At 44.9% G+C, this 24,768-nt stretch overlaps 1 long non-coding RNA gene across 1 annotated transcript in view; it reads right to left on the reverse strand.

Moving 5' to 3' along the window:
- Positions 1-24,768, reverse strand: part of LOC148519890 (uncharacterized) — a 65,771-nt gene that overhangs the window by 19,741 nt on the left and 21,262 nt on the right. The window lies entirely within an intron of this gene.

Here is a 24,768-nt window from a genome sequence, read left to right on the forward strand (position 1 = left end):
TGTTTTGTGTTTTGGTTTTGGATCTGGATCTTTCTTCGTGTTTTGGATCTGGATTGGTTTTGCCAAAACCACCCTTCCGTGTTTTGGGTTCTGGGTTTTGTGTTTTGGATCTGGATTTTTTCTTAAAAAATAAAAAAAAACGCTAAAATCACATAAAATGGGCCTTTTTTTGTTCCTACGCTATTAATAACCCCAATAACATTAATTTCCACTCATTTCCACTCTATTCTGAGCACCTCACACCTCACAATATTGTTTTTAGGCCAAAAGGTTGCACCGAGGTAGCTGGATGACTATGCTAAGCGACACAAGTGGGCGGCACAAACACGTGGCCCATCTAGGAGTGGCACTGCAGTGGCAGACAGGAAGCCAATCAGCATTATGGTGCCCATTTGCATGTAGCACGAACCCGGGAGATCCGTGCTACATGCATCTGTGTGATTGGCACAGAGCAATGACAGGTCCGTGAGACCCGTCTGTGCTGCTGTGGTAAAAAAAAAAAAAAAAACCTGTGTAAAAAAAGAAAAAAATGGCGTGCACCCCCCCAAAAAAGAGCAATGAACGGCTCCCTCCATTGTAGTCAATGGTGGGAGCCGCAAGGTTATTAAAGTTTACCCTGCGGTTCCCACCATTGACTACAATGGAGGGAGCCGTTCATTGGCTGAGAGACGGGAGATGACCTCTCTCAGCCAATGAACGCTTAGCAGCGGGGTTTCCATGGTGATACCCCGCCGCTAAGCTCTCATTCGGGAAGTACCGTTCTATAGAACGGTACTAAGTTCGTGGATCGCGTTTTCGTTTTGTTTTTTTGCCAAGTCCGGGGATGCCTACTTTGGAACGAAGAGGACAGAACCTCGCATAGGAGATGGTGAGTATGTTTTTTTTCACAGGTCCCCTATGGATACTTTACCGGACAAGTGGACCGATGCTACAGGTTACATAGGTGAGTATGTGTACATGTGTGTGTGTGTGTGTGTATGTATGTTTAATAAACTTATACTGTCACGGTGTGTGTGTCCTGTGTTTTTTAAAAAAATTTTTTTACAGGTGAACTACAGGTACTAGTGGGACCTTAATGCCCTGCATGCTGGTACTTGTGGTTCTCCAAGTACCAGCATGCGGGGCAGGCTAGCTGGGACTTGCAGTTCTACTTGTAAAGACAATGTTTGATATTTTTTATTTACACCACACCGCACAATCAACCCGCCACCCACCGCCACCAGGGGTGGCGGGGATAGCCCCGGGCTATCAGCCTGGGCCTGGGGTGCCCTGGAGAGGGTGACCCCTTTATTGGGGGGGCCCTAGCTCTCCAGGGATCCCCGGCCTGGGCTGACTAGCGGTCAGGGCTGATGCTGCGGCTGGGGGGCCCGGTGAAAGGGCTCCCCTGGCTGTGGCATCAGCCCCCTGCTAGAAAAAGTCCAGTGCTGGTCCTGGAACATACAGGGGAACCCTATAAATTTTTTTCCCCTGTATTTCCAGAACCAGGACCGGATCAGAGCCCAGAGCTGGTTGCGCAGAATACGGGGGACCCCTACGTCGTTTGTCCCCCGTATTTTGGCAACCAGCACTGGTTCTGACTAGCCCGGTGCTGGTTGTGCTTAAGTACAGGGGACCCCTACGTCGTTCGTCCCCTGTATTTAAGCACACCCAGCACTGGGTTACTAATGCCCGGGGCTGGTTGCTCTTTTTTGGGGGGGTGCACGCCATTTTTTTCTTTTTTTACACAGGTTTTTTTTTTTTTTTTACCACAGCAGCACAGACGGGTCTCACGGACCTGTCATTGCTCTGTGCCAATCACACAGATGCATGTAGCACGGATCTCCCGGGTTCGTGCTACATGCAAATGGGCACCATAACGCTGATTGGCTTCCTGTCTGCCACTGCAGTGCCACTCCTAGATGGGCCACGTGTTTGTGCCGCCCACTTGTGTCGCTTAGCATAGTCATCCAGCTACCTCGGTGCAACCTTTTGGCCTAAAAACAATATTGTGAGGTGTGAGGTGCTCAGAATAGAGTGGAAATGAGTGGAAATTAATGTTATTGGGGTTATTAATAGCGTAGGAACAAAAAAAGGCCCATTTTATGTGATTTTAGCATTTTTTTTTATTTTTTAAGAAAAAATCCAGATCCAAAACACAAAACTCAGAACCCAAAACACGGAAGGGTAGTTTTGGCAAAACCAATCCAGATCCAAAACACGAAGAAAGATCCAGATCCAAAACCAAAACACAAAACACGAAAAGTGTCCGGTGCACACCCCTAATATATATATATCCCCACAGTGGACCGATGCTACAGGTTACATAGGTGAGTATGTGTACATGTGTGTGTGTGTGTGTGTATGTATGTTTAATAAACTTATACTGTCACGGTGTGTGTGTCCTGTGTTTTTTTTAAACATTTTTTTACAGGTGAACTACAGGTACTAGTGGGACCTTAATGCCCTGCATGCTGGTACTTGTGGTTCTCCAAGTACCAGCATGCGGGGCAGGCTAGCTGGGACTTGCAGTTCTACTTGTAAAGACAATGTTTGATATTCTTTATTTACACCACACCACACAATCAACCCGCCACCCACCGCCACCAGGGGTGGCGGGGATAGCCCCGGGCTATCAGCCTTGGCCTGGGGTGCCCTGGAGAGGGTGACCCCTTTATTGGGGGGGTCCCCAGCTCTCCAGGGATCCCCGGCCTGGGCTGACTAGTGGTCAGGGCTGATGCTGCGGCTGGGGGGCCCGGTGAAAGGGCTCCCCTGGCTGTGGCATCAGCCCCCCGCTAGAAAAAGTCCAGTGCTGGTTCTGGAACATACAGGGGAACCCTACTAATTTTTTTCCCCTGTATTTCCAGAACCAGGACCGGATCAGAGCCCAGAGCTGGTTGCGCAGAATACGGGGGACCCCTACGTCGTTTGTCCCCCGTATTTTGGCAACCAGCGCTGGTTCTGACTAGCCCGGTGCTGGTTGTGCTTAAGTACAGGGGACCCCTACGTCATTTGTCCCCTGTATTTAAGCACACCCAGCACTGGGTCACTAATGCCCGGGGCTGGTTGCTCTTTTTTGGGGGGGGGGCACGCCATTTTTTTCTTTTTTTACACAGGTTTTTTTTTTTTTTTTTTACCACAGCAGCACAGACGGGTCTCACGGACCCGTCAGTGCTCTGTGTCAATGACACAGATGCAAGTAGCACGGATCTCCTGGTCCGTGCGTGCATCTGTGTCATTGAAATACACAGCAGCACAGACGGGTCTCACTGACCCATCTGTGCTCTGTGTCACTGTCAGTCACACAGATGCATGTAGCACGGATCTCACGAGTCCGTGCTACATGCAAATGAGCACCATAATGCTGATTGGCTGAGAGCCGTGACAGACGGCTCTGTCAGCCAATCAGCACTTTGCCCATTAAAGGCAAAGGCATTTTTTTTTAAATGGCCGCTCGAGGCAAAACCTCGAGATCCGACAGCAGATCTCGAGGTTTTGCCTCGGGCGGCCATTTTAAAAAAAATCCGATCCGACAGCAGATCTCGAGGTTTTGCCTCGGGAGAGGGATCCGGGGCAGACAGGGAGATCCGAGCTTGGGCTCGGATCGCCCCGGATCCCCGAAGTTCGGGTGGGTTCGGTTCTCAGGAAACCGAACGCGCTCATCCCTAATATATATATATATATATATATATATATATATATATATATATATACTGTATATACACACATATACACACACGAGGTCTGTCTAAAAGGTTCGGTGAATGGTCTGATATATCTGTATGCAACGCCTGCAACAAGGTCGCTCATGCGTGCTGATATGCATGGACATGTGTGGACCTGCCCCCAGTGGGGGTTTGCTTGAGGCCGCCACCGCACTGCTATTGCATTAATTTCAACAGAGTGTCCCGAGCAGTGTGTATCGAACAGCAATGGAGCTAGTCTTCCACCAATCCCTTGCCACTGCGAAAGCGTGCAAACCAATCATACACACATTTTCTACTCACAGGATACTGTCCATACACTTTCACCAACATTTTGTGCGTCTCCGTTGCCGATTTACCCAATTTGAAGCAGACCTTAATGTTGTGTTGTTGCTCCATTGCTGTTCGACGCTGCTCGGGACACTCTGTTGAAATGAATGCAATGGCAGTGCAGTGGCGGCCTTGGGCAAACCCCAACTGGGGGCAGGTCCAGACATGCCCATGCATGTCAGCTGCCTGCGTGCAGCTTTGCAACTATGATCCTTGCAGAATCAGGCCCTGGGACCATTCGGATACAGAACTGTACTGAACGGTAACTTCGGCAAGAAGCGACGTTGTACTGGAAATAAGGGCCAATCAGGGAATGGAATTTATAAAGGTGAATCCCCAGGGATTGGATGCTGCAATCAGCTGGTCTGAGAGCAGCTCTCTGAGTGGAGGAAGAGTGTTAGGTGACAGAGTCCAACATGGCTGCGTCCATACTGTTGTTCTGGAGGGAACTCTAGTGATCAGTAAGGTTGCATAGACATAGGCTGCAATAGTTAGTTTTAGATTCAAAGTGTTAGATTATAAGTGTAAACACAATTTGATAACTAAGACGGAGTTACGCGGGAAATCTTATAAGCCATATGCACACCATACAAAGACTGATGTGACTTCTCTCTCTCTCTCTAAATTGCACCACTGCTCCCATCAGATGCTGTTATATTGAAAGCATAATCATAGCTTTGAAAAATTATTTAGGTAAATTGCACCACTACTCCCATCAGATGCTGTTGTGTTGAATGCATAATCACAGCTTTGAAAAATGATTTCGGTAAATTGTCTCCACTTTTATATTGGAGCATTTTCTAGAAAGGAAGTTTGGAATTTACTGTGAATTTGTGTTCTACCCCCTTCTCACAAATTGTTTATCTTAGACATTATTGCATCCCAATTTAGTGTCTGTTGAGAACAGGGGGTGGGGTCCCAATCAGTGAGCACACTGAGACATGTTGGTAACTTTAGTTATTAGTGATCAGTAAGGCTGCATAGACGTAGACTGCAATAGTTAGTGTTAGATTCAAAGTGTTAGATTATAAGTGTAATCACAATTTGATAACTAAGATGGAGTTAAACTGGAGGAAAACTGAGGGAAAACTGAGGGAAAACATCTTCAAAACCAGAACACTTTTTGAACGACAACAAGCAATATACTTATGTGAATTACCAAATTCACCATCAGCTGCTGTGTGCATTACCAGGAAACTGCTTACTGCACTCGCTGCTTGGACATTGCAAGTACTCCTCTATCTGTGTGCTGCTCTTGTTGATTGACCTTTGTTGTTCAAAACACTTTTGACTGGATCGTCTCTATAAATTGTAATTTTAGCCTTCATACTACTGAACATCCTGTTTGTACTGTATTGACTTTTTCCATTGCATCACATCTGTTCACTTTAAACATTCTTTGTTTTAATGACTAATTCCTGCACCCATTACTCGCAAACCTCTCTTTATATTTCACTTTTGGAGCTGCGATCATACATTAGCTGCACTGTTCTTTTACCTGTATTTTTGAACATTTAACAACTTTTATCCACACTGTCTCTACATCACACAGCCTCCACTCCAGTTTTCATCTTGCGTATTACCTCATCCACAGCATGAACACCCTTTCTTTAAACACCACCCCTATTCAGTGTCCACATAATCCTGTACTTTATCCATCCCTATCCCCCCCTTTTTCCTCTCATCAGTCTGCTTTCCAACCCTCTGCTTCTTTCCCCCACCTTTCCTGTTCCTCCACTCTCAACCACCTCCCTCCATGGCCTTGCTACCCCACCACTAAGCCCCTTTCTTTCCTGGTTCTGCCTGTCACCTCCAGGGCTGCCAAGAGAAATTCTGGGCCGAGGTACAGCAACATACTGTGGGACCACAGCTTGCTGGGAATGGCTGCACCCATTTGTGGGTGGGTCCAGCATGTGAGATGCACCCACTCACAGGAGCAGGTCATAGCACCCAGCAGCTGGGACTAAAGTATTCACTACTCTATTAGGATGGTGGGACAGGCCCATAATAGCTGCATTTTTAGCAGGATGTATTTACAGTAGATGCTAAAATGGAACACACAAAAATTAAAGCACTACATCTTTATTTTGCACATCTCTCAAGTAAATAACACATACACATAATCTATTTACTGTCATAGAGATAGATGTATGAAGAATTTAAGTTTGACATAACATCAGGTCGTCTTATACACACTTAAAAAGTGGGAGGCACATATAGAAACTGCTGTAATTCCTACACCGTTCACCTGATTTGGATGTAATTACCCTCAAATTAAATCTGAACATCTGCAGTTAAAGCACATCTTGTTTGTTTCATTTCAAAGCCATTGTGGTGGTGAATAGAGGCCAAAATATGAAAATTCTGTCAATGTCCCAAAATTTATGCACCTGACTATATATATATATATATATATATATATATATACACACACACACACACACTATAGAGATTATATATATATATATATATATATATATAATGTGGTTGAATGGTATGTTACTAAAGACACTTTAGTCTCAGAAATGTGTAGCTTCAGAGGGATAAAAAGAAAATAATTAAATAATTAGACATTTAAAAAGCAACTTGATTGTGAAAATTTACTTACATTACCAAAGTTTTGTTTACTATTTATGTATAAAAATACCTGCTTACCTAATAGCAATGTGTTCACATTGTATCAGTGATCATTTCTGCCTTATGATTGATTGCCTACAGGTGAGAATACAGGTAAGATACATCACCTAATAACCTTAATAATAATGGAATGAAACTGTTTGATTCCAAAAAAGTATTGATCTCTTGCAGGTGGTACCTGGTCAGTACCGTCCACTTCCCCTGTGATATACAGAAATTAAGCCCAGTTTAAAATTGCTGCTTTGTCAGCAAAAGGGACCTGTATCCAATGGCAAAAGAATAAATTGCTTGATGAGCGACTTGAATACCTGCAGTATCCGCTTGAATACGCGACTGAAAGCAGTCTGGAACATACTGTACCATCTCCTGCAACTACTGTGATCTGGAATGACCCAGACATACAGAATCGGAAAATGAGCAGCAGTTTAGTCAGCAGTAAGATTGCTGTGATTGTTACCACATCATGACATCAGTGACCATGATGTGGTAACCCTAATAAAGCAAATCATCTATGTATCTGGCATCCCAAAGAGGCACATAACTGTTCTCCTGCTGCCTTAGACTTAGTTGGTTAGTTTGAAGTTGGCAATGGAGGTGTCGTGATCGGCATTGCAAAACAAGAAACCAAGCCATCTGAGAATTAATGTGCTATAGGCTCAATCTTCCTTTGCGGTACGAGTAAGTGCAGCTGTATGCTGCACTTACAGTATATCCGGACTCCTATATTTTTGTTTGCAGCCCTACAGGACTGCGCATAAAAATATGTGTATCTGGGGTGAGACCAGGCCGCGAGTTGCGATTTTGTTGCTGGCAACTTGCTCCTGTTGAAACGGCAACTTGCTCATGTAGTGGCTAACAGGATTGAGCCCTATATGTCAGGAAAAAATACTAAGTAATGCTGATATTTGTTTTTATTAAATTTTTTTAAAGTAAATATTAAAAACAAAAACATTTTTTCTATTGTGGGTCCAGATCTGAACTGCAGGTACAAAATCAGGACGCATGCGCCGAGAAAAGACATTGCTCCACAGCGTCGACTTTTTGGGAGTGCTTCAAAGAAGTTCAATTATTAGGTAAACGTAATTAGTTTATTTCTTCTTCAAACTCTATTGCCGTGATGTATGTATGCAATCAAATGAGGAGGCACAGATTTTATTGATCCACAGTTTGAAGAGTCTGCTTTCCAAACCAGTTGTCCTCGTTAAGTTAATGACTTCATGCTACTTTGCAAAGATCATCTTTTGACGTCCATCTTACAAGCATGTTTTAGGGGAAGCGGGTTCCTGATGTGAATCTTCCAAAAGAAGAAATTATCTGCCTTTCTGACGTCCTTGATTTTAAAAATATGCAAATTATGTTCTCACTTGATAATTTATCTCTATACATATGTAAAATAAAGTCCCCGGTTTAGGGGTCTGCCTGTTCCTTTGGGCTAATCACTTGAATCACTGGACGGATTTTGATGGGGTTTTCACTACTCTATACAGGATTGGTTGAGGAAGGTTCAGGTTTATTAACCATTCATCTGTGACAAAAGGGAGTCGAGCAGTGATGATTTTAGTGAAGCAAAGTCACAGAAAAAAAATCTTGCACCAAGCTGCTGTATAGAAGCTTGTAAGGGTGCTGAAACAAGAGACAGTGAGAGTAAATCAGAGATACTGTAGCAATGTGCCCTGTTGCTTAGCAGCAGCCAAGAGAGGGGAGGGAGTCAGAGACTGAGCAGGGTCACGTCTGAGATAGAGACTGATAGACAGCCTACAATGAACCCATGAAGATGCCCTGATGCAGACACAGTAGCCAGGAAGGAGCCATGGGAAGCATAGCTGTCAGGAATAAAAAAAAAATATATATATATTGATGGTTAATAAAATCGGACAGCCACCATCAAATTGTAAAAACACTGGCATCAGAACAAAGACATTGATGGTTAGTAACCATCAGATTCCGATGTCCATCCCTAAGCTGACATGCAGGCAGACTCCAGTCACCACTCCCCTTCTCCAGCGTTATGTTCCCGCTCAGCCACACACCCTCAGTGAACAGGAGGCACCTCCCATGGAAGTCAGCGCTGTTCTTGGACAGGGGCACCACGGCAAAGAAGCTCAACAGTAGGCCCAGGAAATCAAGGGTATATTGTGCAAAGAGGACATTGCTCATCACCATGTTTAACAACTGGGAAGGGGTGCACATGGATGCTACAGAAATATGCACAGGTGTCCATTACGGTGGCTGCAATACAAATCTACCATCCATGATCCTCCAGCTCTTCCCAGCACATCCCAGTGGCCGGACCCCAGCCAGCGGCAGGGCAGCAGCAGTGGGGGTTGTGGTGACACTGCTGATATGGAGGGGGCAGGAGTGAGAAGCAGGAGGTTGTGGTGAGATGCAGGTGACTGTGGTGATGTGGCGCAGGTTGTTATGAGATGCCGGGGGCTTTAGAAAGATAAAATTGTTCCCATGCAAAGCCGGGCCGGGTCGCTAGATGTCTTATAAATTAGATCTGTGTTGCGGCCCCCAAACTCCAGCAGCATATGTTTGGGGGACTGCAAACAGATCTGCACATGCACAGTGCGGCTTATGTGCAGATGTAAAAACATTGGAGATGTGCATAAAAATTTGATTTACGTATATATCTTTAAATTAGGCCCTCTTATCATCGGAAGCTAGTGGGAACAGGCAGATTGTGCACACAAATTAACCTACTAATTATACCATGTGCTGCTAGCTCTATGGGGTGTTCCAAAACCCCCTTTAACAAATAATGAAAAAAAGGTAAAGCTTAGCGCTCTGTGGTACAGGGATATGTGTATTAATTGTGTTTTGATGTGTATTGTAGCCCCTATACAGACATTCTATAAAGCTGTTGATAGTTCCTAGTGGACTTATGGCAGGTCGGCAATAACTATAGGCAGGATGTTCCTGATGGTAACAAATACAACACTATAGTCTTATATCTGGTGGGCAAAAACTTTTGGCGGTATGTTCAAAATTCAAATAGTGATAAAATAAATAAGTCTTGTAAGTATTTGTAATCCAAAGATCCTTGTTAACAGAAAGTCTCTGAATGTTTCCTCCTTCCTTTCTTTACGTCATCATTGGTACCTCAAAATTAATGAATGAATGCAGTATCAGGGAAAATGGACACTATATGTGCAGGTTGTCAATATGTTGGAATGTACTCACCAAAAGAATGGCATCTGCTGGTCCTCCTGATTGCTGGCTCGTAACTTCATGCATGTGAATATGAGGGTAAATGATATGACCGTAATACTGAGGATACTCAGAATAAAACTATTTATTGTTAAGGCTTAAAATGCAGCTGCTATATTGCTGCTGGAAATCAAAAGTCTATGGTATTTAAAGTCAATATAGCAAATGTCCTAGTGGTCCCAACATGTTTCATCCCCATTTGGGACTTTTTCATGCGCAGATGGAGTAGTGATGTGACTTACCATGCTTTATACCTGCTGTAATTAGTTAAACCATCCCTTGTGTGTGTGTAGCGGCGTACTTCCGGGTTCCGTCCGTGCTCCCGCTCACGTGACTCGTCACATGTCTGTGTATCACTATGTCCTTAATGTGCATGCGCCGATCAGTGTGTGGGCCGCTCTCCTTAATGGCGACTCGTGTATATTGTCCCTCTTGTCCTCCACATTGAATATGCGTTGCCTTGTAATTGAGACCTGCCTAGTGTTGGGTCTCCGGTCTCTGTCCTGGCGGTACCCATTTTTGAAGAGTTTTTTCGTGCCACAACGTTGAATTCTATCTGTCTCTTGGGAGTATGTACTTATTTCAACATCTGTGAAATCGCAGCCTCTTGTAAATATACTGATAGTGTGGGTATAGCATTGTGTCCTGACGTTGGAGTTAAATATATGAGAACTTATTTTTATGACCCCCAGAATATCGGTACCTGTTGTCAGTTATGATTTAAATATGAGATATCTCCAACCATATATATTATTTTGTATAAAGGGTCCTAGTGGAAAATGGTTAATGACTTATAATTCTAGAATTCATCTAGAATTAGGAATCAGATAAGGTGGTTGTATATCCTTATTGTTGGCATACATAACGCATACACTGAACCATTAATGTAGAGTGTCATATGCCATTTAATGCATATTATATAATGGGTTAAATGATGTTCCCCATTCCTACATGGGAAATATAGCCCCTTTGCTACTGCAAGATTTAGGGGTCTATTTACTAAGCAGTGTTATGAGACAGAGTGAAAAGTGATAAGTCTGTGATAAGGTGCCAGTCAACCAGCTCCCAACTGTAATTTTTCAAACACAGTCTGTGAGATGGCAGTTGCGAGCTGATTGGCTGGCACCTTATCACAGACATCACTTTTCACTCTGTCTCCTAACACTGCTTAGTAAGTAGACCCCTTACTTGTGAATGTGATATGTGGATCAGGGGATTAATGTGTGATGATTTGCGGAGTATTATATCTATCTTAGCATAAAGAGGAACACTGTTGGTGTTCATGGATCAATGTTGAGACCTTCTGGTTTTAGGGTATGCAGATCAAATATCCATCGGCTTTCTACATCAATCTTATTTAATTTGTTTTCTCCTCTCCAATTATATCTCATCTTCTCAATACCCACAAATCTTAATCCTTTAGGGTTGCATTGATGTACTTCCCTGAAGTGTTCTGACACACTGTGGTTTATGAAACCTCTTTCTATGTTTCTAACATGTTTGCTAATCCTGATTTTAAGGGTCCTTATTGTACGGCCTATGTATTGCAGCCACATGGGCACTCCAGCATATAAATGACATTCTCGCTGTCACAAGTTATATTGTCCCTTATCTTATGTTCTACTGATGTCACACGTGATCTGATCTGCTTTGTCGGTTTAGTACTTTTATAGCTCAATTTTTTACAATTGGAACATCTACCTCAGTGGAAAAAAACCTGTCGCCACAGTCTGTCCCTCTATTGTGCTTTGTTTTTGATCTTTCGTTTCTTTTAAATGATTGTGGGTGTTTTTTCTTTAAGTCTGGTGCTTTATGAAACACAATGTCTGGTCTATTGGGCAGTATTTTGCTCAGGTTATTATCCATTTATAGGATATGCCAATGTTTTTGTAAAAGATTTCTAATGTTTTGGCCTGCTCCATTATAATTTGTTATAAAATATATTTTCTCACTATCTTTGCTATGTTGTTTAACTGAATCTTTGAGTAATGTGTCCCTGGGTGTGCCCTCCAATAATTTATAGGCTGTTTCTACCTCCCTCATGTTATACTTTTTTTGTTCAAATTGTTGTTTGAGGTTTTCTCCTTGTGTGACATAGTCCTTCATATTCGTACAGTTGCACCTGAGTCTCGTAAACTGTCCCTTGGGGATACCCCTAATTCAGCTTGGATGGTGATTGCTGTGGCTAAAATATAGCTGTGAACGTCAACTATTTTACGGTGTGATTTCGTTTGAATGTTTTGATTAGTGATAAAGATGTCTAGATCTAAAAATTGTACTTCCTTTTTACTGTAGTTCGATGTGAACTGTAAATTCCTTTCATTACTGTTTATGTAGGTCAAAAAGTTGTTTAATGATGTTTCGACCCCCTTCCAGATGAATAACACGTCATGTATATATCATTTCCAGAGAACCAAATTTGCCCCGAGCTCATGGTTAGACCAGATGTTGTTGTCCTCCCAGTGACTCATGAAAAGTTACGCATAGCTTGGGGCAAATTTGGTTCCCATCGCTGTCCCCTTCTGCTGTAGAAAATATTCCTCCTCAAACTACATGTAATTGTGTGTCAAGATAAACTCTATCCCTTTAAGGATAAAAGTTGATCTGATCTGTCTTAAGTTCTGAATCTTGTTTTAAGAAGTATTCTATACTGTGGAGGCCCTGTCTGTGGTCAATCACAGTGTATAATGAAGTGACATCACTAGTTACCATCCAATAATCATCTTCCCATTTAATGTTCTTTAGGGTATTTAATACCTGTGTGGTGTCTCTCAGATAAGATCTTTGTTTCTTAACATGTTCTTGTAAGAAATGATCTATATATTCTGAGAGGGGTGAGGTGATTGAATTTATACCTGATGTTATGGGTGTTCCTGGCAGTTGTGTAGTGCTCTTATGCACCTAGGGCAAGTGGTAAAAGACTGGAATTACTGGAAAGGGTGTATCTAAGAATTTTAATTCCTGTTTATTAAGTATACCTTGTGACCCTCTTCACTTACTAGGGTCCTAAGTTCGTTTTGGAAGTCCTTCGTCGGGTCCCCTTTTAATCTCATATAGGTATTTGGATCGTTCAATAGTCTATAGGACTCTGTGATGCAGTCTCTCTTATCTAGTAGGATTATGCCCCCACCCTTATCAGATGGTTTGATTACCAAGTCTTTGTCATTTTGTAATTCTTTTAATGCTGTCTGTTCTAGTCTTGTGAGGTTTTGCTTGGTTGTACCAATATTAGGATTCAGTTTTTTAATGTCTTGGAGTACTGCTTGTTCAAACGTGTTAACAAAGTTGCCTTTCATATGACAGGGATTAAAAGTTGATACGGGTTTTAATCCTATATGTTTGTGTAATGATGGCTCTGCGTTTCTCAGGGTACTAGTGTTCTTATCTAGGAAGTATTTCTATAAACTTAATTTCCTAGTAATTTTTTTTTAAATCTAGGTAAGTATTGAACTTCTCTAAATGGTTTGTGGGAGAAAATTTTAGTCCCTTGTTAAGTAATGTTACTTGAGGGTTGGTGAAGGTCTTACTGCTGATGCTAAATATCCCTATTGGTGATTCTGTGATGGGTGTGGCTCTTCCTCTACTTTGCTTTTTTTGCCCTCCCCGATATCCTCATCTTGTATATCCAATTTTCTTTTTTGTTTGGCTGTGCTGATTCCCAGGTCTAAAAAACAGTCTCCCCATTGTTGTTCACTCCTTGTCTCCTCTATTGTAATGTGCTGGTGTTGACTTTTGTCTGCATTGTCAGGGATGCTCTCCCCCTGATCTTGTGTAGCTTCAGTGTTTGTAGGGTTTAGGTAGATCGAGTCTCTCCACCCTTCTACAAATGATTGACGTGCTAGGGTCATACGATGTTCATTATCATGATCGTTCTCCTCTATTGAGTAAACCGAAAAACTGTCGTATGATCTATCTTCACTAATATCAGTCCCCTCACTGTGAATTGTTAGATCCAGATTGATACTTCTATCTTGTATATTTGGTATTTCATGTAGTTTTTTCATATATTGTTGATAAGTAAGATTTAGTTTTTTGTATATTGGGGATTTCTTAGGGTTTTTTTTCATGGATCTTTTTGGGGTATTTCTGAGATGTTTATCTGGTCTACATCCTAGCCGAGAGTTAACTTGGTGTTTTTTGGCCTGTTTAAGTCCAAATTTGTCTCTTAGAATCTTAGATCTTTTTGTGTCAATCACCTCTTTCTCAACTTTGTCCAATCTTATTTTAGTTACTTTCTCTAAATTTATATAATCTGTATCTTGCTTATAGGGTTCTAATTTTAAATCTAGTTTTGCAATTCATTGTTCTATTTCATCCAATTCTAACTTCCTTTCTGTCAATATTAGATGCATTAATTGGTTGGAGCATTCTGACAGGACCTTGTTCCATTTATCAGTAAATGGTGTGTTGTCTGCATTGTGAGTAGGTTTCTTATGTATTCTCAGGCCTTTTGGTATGATGCATTCTTTCAGATACCATTCAAAAGTATAGACCTCCCTCCATATCTTAGTTACTTTGATTAGATCTTTTTCTAATTCAGTGAATTTGCTACAGAAATTGCTGCTACTGGGTATTAGGGGTATTCCACTATCTATATCTAGAAACAGTTTGTTTGCCCTATCTAATCTCGATGTCCTTGAATCTAGGATCCCCATAAATCAATGTGTTTTGGTTAATTGGTGCTGCTAACCTTGGAACAGAACTCAAATGCAAGGTAGTGGGAATAGGCGGATTGCGCACACAAATTAACCTACTAATTATATCATGTGCTGCTAGCTCTATGGGGTATTCCAAAACCCCCTTTAGCAATAATGAAAAAAAGGAAAAGCTTAGCGCTCTGTGGTACAGGGATATGTGTATTAATTGTGTTTTAATGTGTATTGTAGCCCCTATATAGACGTTCTATTAAGCTGTTGATAGTTCCTAGTGGACTTATGGCAGGTCGGCAATAACTGTAGGCAGAATGTTCCTGATGGTAACAAAGCATCGTATCTATGAAGGGCAGCATGGTAGTGGATTTCAGATTAGTACAAAAACTTTTTAATGTTGCTGTGATAATTTAGCAAATTATTTGTATAATGTAATGTATTTGCTAACTAATATTTGCATACATTCTGCCTAGGATAGTTCCAATTGGTGCATTTCAAATTCACTGCACCTATTGTATCCCTGAAGACGGGAATTAGAATTAACACGTAGGAGCATAATGATACTGGTCGAGATCCACATGTGACCAGTTTTACGAATTTGGATTGGATACATGGATGAATATTAGGATACCAAACAGGGCAATCTGGTTAGCCTTGATTAAGCTAATCCCAGCAAACTGCGCGTCGGCGGCAGCTCTCGCTGTGTTCTTGTTTCCATCAATGAAATAGGCTATCAATATATATTATCTGATGCTTGCTTGTGAATAATTGGGAATATTATTTAAAATGCATGAGCACGGTGACGTGTATTAAACACAGGAAATGTGTAGCTGCTCAGTGTGTTTTCAGCTGAACAGTGAGACAGGGACAGCGTCACACTGTCAATGATCTTTTGAGTCTGGATATTAGTAAGTACTGTGGATGATTACAAATGTATGAGCATAGAATGTGTAGCTACTTAGCATGTTCATGCTCATAGCACTGCACAGGGAGACAGGGACAGCATTACACTAATACTGACCCTTGTCCTGATCCTATTAATCCAATGCTGATGATCAGAGACCAGTCCTATGAAAGAGGACATGTGGCTCCGATACACTAATAGTATTATAACAATATTTATTGGAGATCACTACACTTTAAGAAGGAATGAATGCTGTATTTTCCCTATAAGTATAACAATTGAGTGGAATCAATATATTGAATTTATTATTTTTCCAGGGATAATGGATTTAATTGATTCCCCTTTAGTGTCTGTATTACTCAGTATTTGGATCACCTTGGTAGTGAATTCATAGTTGGCTAATAGAGTCTAAGGGGTAAATTTACTAAAGTGAGAGTTTTAGAAGTGAGTTTTAAAAGTGATATTGCCCATAGCAACCAATCAGATTCTAGCTATTATCATCATCTAACAGGTGCTAGTTAAATGTTAAGTAGAATCTGATTGGTTGCTATGGGCAACATCTCTTATAAAACTCACTTTTAAAAACTCTTACTTTAGTAAATTTACCCCTTATATTTGAAAAGCACTATTAAGCTGGACATGTCAAGAGGACAATATGACGATCAACTAATTTGAATATTCTTATATAGTCATAAATCGTGGAATCAACAAACAATTATCTTGTGAGAGGGGATATTTTGTTTAAAAAAAGATTCAGTTGATTGGAAAATAGATCCACTTAACATTGATAGATTCTCCGTGCTCTGAAATTTATAATTATCTATATTATCATGGTACTGTGAGAGATTACATCTATATATTCAGCAGATTGAACTCACACAGATCAAATGTGTTATAGATAGAACAATAATATAATTAGTCTAGGAAGACAATCGTACCTATAGCAAGCACAGTTAGCCTGTTCATGTAATTCTACCTTACAACATATGTTACCAAGGGCCATATTCAATTAGAGGCGAAAAGTCCATTATCAGCGATAATTTATCGCCGATTATGTCATTTTCGCAATTTTCACTTATCCCCAATTTCAAAGACTTTTCTCAGGTGTGAAAAGTCTTTGTAAAAAAAGGGGATAAGTTTTCACCACTGCAGAGGCGGCGAAAAAAAGTGCAGAAATGGGGTTTTGAGGTGCAGTAATTAAAAAAAAAAGTACCCTGCAGCCTTTGCAATGTCCCCACAAAGTAATCTGTGTCAAAAATGTTTTCAAAATTAGCACAGGACACCCCTAAAAAAGTGGTTTCAGTCAGGGGACGAAAAAAAAAAAGTTGGGGGACAAACCTACAAACTAGCGAAATTGACTCGGGGGGGGGGGGTCCCCAAGTATGCGGCAGGTGTTTTCTAGAATGCGGGTGGTTGTGGCAGGAGGAATTTTAAAGAATTTTTAAAAATCACTTTAGGGACTTAAAAATATGCTTCAACCCATTTTCATGTACCCAAATTTGATGGGACTAGTTATTTTTCCCAAAAAATGCTATTCTTCACCACTTCTTCAAAGACACATTAATGCATCTGCCTTGGCTGTTTAAAAACCCCAATTACCTTTAGCAGGCCAATTCAGGGGTACCCATAGTGAGATGCTTCATGTCAGACCATCTTTTGGGGGGTGATAGGCTGATTTCCCCAAAAGTGACAGGAGTTTCAATACATACCTTTCCGCCGGGTCCTGCTTTCGCTGATTCCTAATTGAATACGGGGATAGGCGGGCACGCGCCCGATACTTTATCCCCTACAAAAATGGCGATGATGGCGAATAATCCGAATTCGGACTTTTCGCTTTAAATTGAATACGGGCCTCAGATGAGGATTTAACTGGGAGCTTGGAGAATGATACTATTGTTGCAATTATTGAGAAAGACACAGAACTAATTCAGCATTCTCCCTTATAATTTATTGTGAATAGTTGGATTACAACTGTATAGATCACACAGCGAGACATTTCAGTTTTAATAAACACATTTTCAATTGTCAAGTCAACACTATATATGTTTGTCTATAGTCTAGAGACACCTTGTTTCTTTTAAATATTTCGCTGTTTATTTTTGTGTTATATGTTTATTGAATATGAATTAAAAGTTATGTTTTAACTCAATATTGTGCGCCTGGCATAAGACAACCCTCTTCTCTCTATTCTAATTAATTCTGATGTACTTACTGTTGTCATCAGGCTGCACCCCCAAAACGAATATAATATCATAATTTGCATATATTGTCAAATAGGAGCATATGGAGTTCCTTATATAATTCACATATTTAAATCATAAACTAGTGCAGTAACCTTCCTTTTCTTTGTTGTGTGCATTCTGTGAGGAGACCTGGAAAAACAAATATGGTAAGAACTTACCTTTGTTATCTCTGTTTCTACGAAGTCCATAGGGTCCACAGGGTTGACCTTGGGGTATAGCTGGATCTGGATCCACGGGCACCACGCAGTTAAAGCTTTGCTGCTCCCAGGATGCACTTGGGTCCGTCCTCCTCTCTACCCCGCCCCCGAGCCACAGCGCCTCAGTTGGTAAGCAGCCAAGGCCGGAGGAGGAGACTAAACAGAGAGAAGGAAGACTGGAACACACAAGAAACCATACTCACAGAAATGGGAGACGGAAAACCGGTGACCAGCCACACAGCCCATATGAAGCCAGGTGCGTCAGGGCGGGCGCCCTGTGGACCCTATGGACTTCGTAGAAACAGAGATAACAAAGGTAAGTTCTTACCATATCTCTTGTTTTCTACTTCAGGGGCCATAGGGGGTCCCACAGGGTTGACCTTGGGGATGTCCCAAAGCAGTTCAACTAAGGGCAGGGACGCTCCTGTGCTGAAAGGAGTACCCGGTGCCCGAAGGATGCATCCTGAGAGGCGAACGTGTCAAACGCATAGAACCTCAAAAACGTTTGAATGGAAGACCAAGTGGCCGCCTTACACAGCTGAACAGCGGAGGCGCCACGTCTAGCAGCCCAAGAGGGACCCACAGAACGAGTGGAATGCGCCTTAACAGAGGCTGGCACAGGTAAACCCTCCTGTGCATAAGCCTCACAAATAACTGAACGAAGCCAACGGGCTAACGTCTGCTTGTTGGCAGGCCAACCCCTCTTGTGAAAACCGAAGAGGACAAACAAAGAATCCGAATTCCTAACCGAAGCAGTCCGGTCCACGTAGATTCTAAGTGCCCGGACTACATCTAAGGAAGCCTCACCAGCGGAAAGATCAGGTGACTGAAAAGCTGGCACGACAAGCTCCTGATTAATGTGGAACTTGGAAACCACTTTGGGCAAAAACTCAGGACGAGTGCGGAGCACCGCTCTGTCCTGGTGAAAAATCAGAAAAGGGGGGCGACAGGAAAGTGCCCCCAACTCTGACACCCTCTTGGCAGAAGCAATTGCCAGGAGAAAAACGGAACGTCAGCTGCTTGAGCTCCACCGACTCAAGAGGCTCAAACGGAGGACCCTGCAGGACCCGCAGAACCACCGCCAAGTCCCAAGGAGCCACAGGAGGCACAAAGGGAGGCTGGATCCTGAGAACACCTTAGAAAAAGGTGTGAACATCCGGCAGTATTGCAATCCGCCGTTGAAACCACTCGGACAAGGCGGACACATGAACCTTCAGAGATGCAAGGCGTAAGCCGAGGTCCAATCCTGATTGAAGAAATTCCAAGATCCTAGAAACTCGGAACACCTGAGGATCATAATGTCTGGACTCACACCACTGAAAGTAAGTGTGCCACACCCTGTGATAAATCCGTGCTGAAGCAGGCTTGCGTGCCCTGAGCATGGTACCAATAACCGAACTGGAGAAGCCCCGAGACCTCAAGATGGCTGTCTCAAGAGCCACACCGTCAAAGACAGCCGACCCAGGTCCGGGTAAAGGCAGGGCCCTTGAGACAACAGGTCCCGACGCTGAGGAAGAAGGTACGGAGCGTCGATGGAGAGACACCTCAGATCGGAGTACCAAGAATGTCTGGGCCACGCCGGAGCCACCAGCATGAGCGTGCCGCCGTCCTGCTTGAATTTCCGCAGAATCCGAGGAAGTAAGGATATCAGAGGAAACAGATACGCCAGGTGAAACGTCCATTTCACCGACAGCGCGTCTACCAGACTGGCGCCTGCGTCTCTTGTACTTGACCCGTAAATGGGCAACTTGTGATTGTGACGGGAGGCCATCAAGTCCAGCTCCGGCAGCCCCCACCTGTCCACGAGTAGCTGAAACACCTCTGGGTGAAGCGACCATTCCCCGGGATGCACGTCGTGACGGCTGAGGAAGTCCGCCTCCCAATTGAGGACTCCGGGAATGAAGACTGCCAAGATCGCTGGAATGTGACACTCCGCCCAAGCAAGGATGCGAGACACCTCCGACATCGCTGCCCGACTGCGAGTTCCTCCTTGGTGGTTGATATACACCACCGTGGTGGCGTTGTCGGACTGCACCTGAACCGCCCTTCCGTGAAGAGCGGGACCGGACGACTGCAGGGCCCGGTATACTGCCCGCAGTTCCAGAATGTTGATGGGAAGAAGAGCTTCTTCCGCAGACCAACGACCCTGAAGTGACAACGAGCCGGTCACTGCCCCCCAACCCCGAAGACTGGCATCCGTCGTGAGCAGGACCCAGTCCGGGATCCAAAAGGGGCGCCCCTCGACCAGATGAGCTGTTTGAAGCCACCAAGCCAAAGACTGCCAAACCTCCGGGGACAACACCAGCAATGGAGAGCGGATCTGGTGAGGTAACCCGTTCCATTCCGATAGAATCAGCCCCTGCAGGGGCCGAGAATGGAACTGGGCAAATTCCACCATGTCGAATGTTGATACCATGGAGCCCAGAACTCTCATAGCCGAATGGACTGACAGGCGGCAACTGCTCAGGCAATTGTGTATCCTCAGCTGCAGGGAGGAGACCTTCTCCGGGGTCAGGAAGATCCTTTGCTGACGAGAATCCAGCAGGGCTCCCAAATGAACCATCCGCTGAGATGGAATCAGGGAGGACTTTTTCCAATTTATCAGCCACCCGTGTGCTTGCAGGCAAGCGATCGTCAGGTGGAGATGTTGAAGCAGTACCTCCGGGGAGCTCACCAGCAACAGGAGGTCATCCAGATACGGCAGCAGCCGTACATTCTGGTTCCGAAGATGTGCGGCCATGACCGCCATAATCTTCGTGAACACCCTCGGTGCCGTGAAGAGACCAAAGGGTAGCGCCCGGAACTGATAATGGTGTTGAAGGATAGCGAACCTCAGATACCGCTGGTGCGAAGGTGCTATCGGAACATGGAGGTAGGTGTCCTGGATATCCAGGGACACCATGCAATTCCCCGGTTCCATCGCCAGAATGATGGAACGTAACGTATCCATCCTGAACTTGGGAACTCTGAGGAATTTGTTCAGAGACTTCAAGTTGAGGGATAGGGCGATGAGAACCATTGGGTTTCCGCACCAGAAACAGAGAAGAATAGTACCCCCATCCCTCGTTGTAATTGAGGAACGGGAACAATGACCCCTGCTGTCAGCAAGGACTCTATAGCTTCCTGAATCTTTAAGGACTTGGTCGTATCCTGAGAAGGACTCATGCAGAAAAACTGGTGGGGCGGTCTGTGCCGAAAAGACAGGGCGTACCCCTGGGAGACCACTTCTCGAACCCAGGCATCCATGGTGGCATTGTGCCAGCACTGGGCAAATAGAAGAAGTCGGCCTCCCACTCTGGGGTCCCCCAGAGGGAGGCCCGTTCCATCAGGCAGAAGGTTTATCTTCCTGCTTGGAAGAAGGGCGCCTGGCACTCCAGGCCTGTTTCTTGGGCTTAGAAGCGGCCTTGGTCATCGACTGCCTCGGGAACGACTGACCTTTGGCCTTGCCCTGAACCCGAAAGGACCGAAAAGCAGAGCTCCGAACCTTGGTAGGTGCAGAAGCCGAAGGGAGGAAGGCTGATTTAGATTTAGCCAGAGTGTCCACAATTTTGTCCAAGTCTGGACCAAAAAGCAACTCCCCATTGAAAGGTAAGGCCTCCAGCCCCTTTTTGGAGTCAGCGTCAGCTCTCCAAGACCTCAGCCACAAGGACCGACGCGCCGACACAGCTGCAGCCGACACCCGAGATGTCAGCAGGCTTGCATCTAACGATGCTTCCCCAATGTAGGAAGCCGCATCCCTCATTTGACCTATCAACGCTCTCTGGATCTCCAGAGCATCTTCCGGAAAGGCATCCTCCAAAGCATTGGCCCAGCTCTCGAAGGTCTTAGCCACCCAAGAGATGGCCATGGACGGACGGGCCACCACCCCCGAGAGAGAGTAGATAGACTTCAAACAAGTCTCCACCTTCCTGTCCGTGGGATCTTTCAGGGAGGAGATTGACGGCAAAGGCAGCGTAGCGCTTTTAATTAAGCGGGTAACGTGGGAATCCACCGCGGGAGGAGTTTCCCACTTCCTGCAATGAGCCTCCGGAAACGGATAGTTCGAAGCCAACCGCTTCTGCGGTTGGAACCTCTTGCTGGGCAACTGCCAGGCCCCTGCCATATGATCCGTCAACTGATCGGACAGGGGAAAAACCGTCGAAGCTACTTTGGCCTTTTTAAAATTTGGGTACTTTGACCTGGGGGCCGGCACATACTCCTCAATGTGAAGGATGGCCCGCACCGCCCTAACCAATGCCGGCACATTAATGGAAGACTTAGCCTCCACCTCCTGGGCCCCGGCATCCGAGTCAGAGTCTTCATGGATCTCCCCGTAATCCGAAGACACGTCCGTGTCCGTGAACTGAGCCACCAGTGAAGCCGGAACGGAATTCTTGGACGCCCGAGGGGGGAAATCACTGTGCAACATTAGTTTGAAAAGCCGATGACGAAGCCACCAGGCTCTGAACAGAGCTGGAGAGGACGTCCACCCAAGGCGGGGGTACTGCCTGAGGATAGCCCTGAAAAGGTACCATCGACTGCTGCGGCACCGTGGGGGATTGCACGTATACCGGCAAACCCGCATAAGGACCCACAGTCTGAGACCCGGGAGGAGACTGTACCAGACGCGTCACACCCGGGGAACGGGGGATGGTAGGCTGGGGCAACACCCTAGAAGGGGCCGCAGTCGGGACCGCAAGTCGGTCCGCGATCGACGCCAGCACTTGCGTAAACATCGCCCACGGAGGATCCTGCGCCACCGGGGGTTTAGAAGGTCCAGGTACCAACTGGCACTGCCAACACAGACCGTCCTGAGACAAATCTGCCCCGTCAACTCCTGCCGAACAGCGTCGGCAGGAAACCAACACAGGAGCCACGGAGCGCTCATTCTCCTCATCAGACATGACACAAACTTTTTTGCAATAAAAGTGTCTCACCGAAACGAGGTAAGGTGTATAACACCCACGCACTCCCAAGTATGCAACCCGAACAGCCCACAAAGTGGTACTGAGGAGCACACCGCAGTATGTGACGGACCTCACAAATACGTAGATTTATATAAGTGAGGTTACACAGAAAGAACACCCCTCCCCCACGCACCTGCGGGCCGTAGGAGAAGGAAAGGGATAGGTAATAAGCTGACAGTAAGTAGAAAAAAAGCACAGACAGCAGCACTAGCAAAAGTCACATACCATGCAGAGATATTACTCACTGCACCTTCCGCTACAATCAACCTCCCAGATTCAGTGTCTGGGAGGGCTATAGCGCTGCGAACACTGTCCTGATCAGGGGAGAGGTACGCAGGGGGACTGGTCCACTGGAAGCCTGCCTGGGAGCTCTGCGATGCTGCATGAAGATGGCCGCCGGAGAGCACTGAGGAGGAGTGGCCAGGAGATAACAGCCCAGCGACGCCAGCACGCTTGAGAGAAGGAGCGCTGGGCTGAGGGGAGGAGCACTGAAGCAGGGAAGGCTGCCTCCCCTGCTAGTATGAAAACCCCCAGGGAAGCCGGTTCCCCGCCAGTCTTACACCTTGGAGGTCAGCAGACACGCGGGGTATGCCACATAGTGGGGGAGCCCGCCGCCGCTACTAGCGCCGCCGGTCTGTCCCCAGAGACCAGTGGCATGAAGACTGCATTAGCTGGCCCCTTGAGTCCGGAAGCAGTCAGTGGGAGCTCCCGGAGCCACGCTAGCACTGACTCCGGGGTCCCGCTGCGATCCCCGGATCAGTACCGGTGTCGCAGCACCAGCGGGGCTGTAGGAGCGGCAGTGTGGACGTCCAGATGGACAGTCTGATGCTGCCGCTCTGAAGACAGTAAAAATAAAATAATAAAATCTTCTTTTAAAAAAAAAAAAAAATAAAGCTTAGGGGCTGCTTATGCAGCCCCACTGCGCAGGGTGACCCGACTCCGGCCGGGCACCAACTAAAACTGAGGTGCTGTGGCTCGGGGGCGGGGTATAGAGGAGGACGGACCCAAGTGCATCCTGGGAGCAGCAAAGCTTTAACTGCGTGGTGCCCGTGGATCCAGATCCAGCTATACCCCAAGGTCAACCCTGTGGACCCCCTATGGACCCTGAAGTAGAAATATGCACTGTTTGGGGTCCTGAGGACAGAGTTTGAGGACCTTTGGTCTAGACTATATATAGCCGAATTCAATTCAGTGCGATGTTGAATAGCCGCGGGAGGGAACTGTAGATGTTGAGAATTAAGATATGCAAGATATTACTGTTATTAAGAAGGCTCTTAGGGGCAGATTCAATTCAATGTGAGCTGAGCGGCAGTTCACGTTGCGCATTTGTTTGCAAGTTATGGTAGGCAGATTATGGAGCTGCAAACACAGGCTGTGAGCAGGAAAGCAGGGAACGCAGGGAAGCAGACAGGACCCGTTCCAGAGGTTCCCACGCACAATTGAATCTGTTCCTTTAATGTCTTGTAGTTCTACAATCAAATCATATGGATACCCAAACACATAACAGAATGTATATAACATAGGTATATAACAGAATGAACAAATATATGCATAATACATAATCAAGATAATTTGATTTTCTTCCCTACCACAAGATAAAATGAAAATAACAAATATCTTCAAAGATAATTTTGCATTACAATTACAGTAGCTCTATAAAGAGCCAGTTTAATTTAGCTTAGACAGGTAAAGTGAGAAAGCAACTTGTTCCAATACTGTTCCTTTTGGGCCTCTTCATCCTCAGATACCCTCTTCCTTCTAAGCCAGGGGTGGGGAACCTTTTTTCTGCCGAGGGCCATTTTGATATATAGAACATTATTCACGGGCCTGGTGTAGGCCACGCCACATCCGTGTGATGTCACACAGGGGCGGGGCCACAATCGCCGGTGATTACAGCAATGCCCGGAGCATCCTGAGGATGCTCCGGGAGCTGTAAAGGCAGCAGTGCGACGCTCCTGGCGGCACTTCTGTA

The sequence above is a fragment of the Taudactylus pleione genome, unplaced genomic scaffold, assembly GCF_031769625.1.
Source record: "Taudactylus pleione unplaced genomic scaffold, aTauple2 ptg000179l, whole genome shotgun sequence".
In the NCBI taxonomy this organism is placed as follows: domain Eukaryota; kingdom Metazoa; phylum Chordata; class Amphibia; order Anura; family Myobatrachidae; genus Taudactylus; species Taudactylus pleione.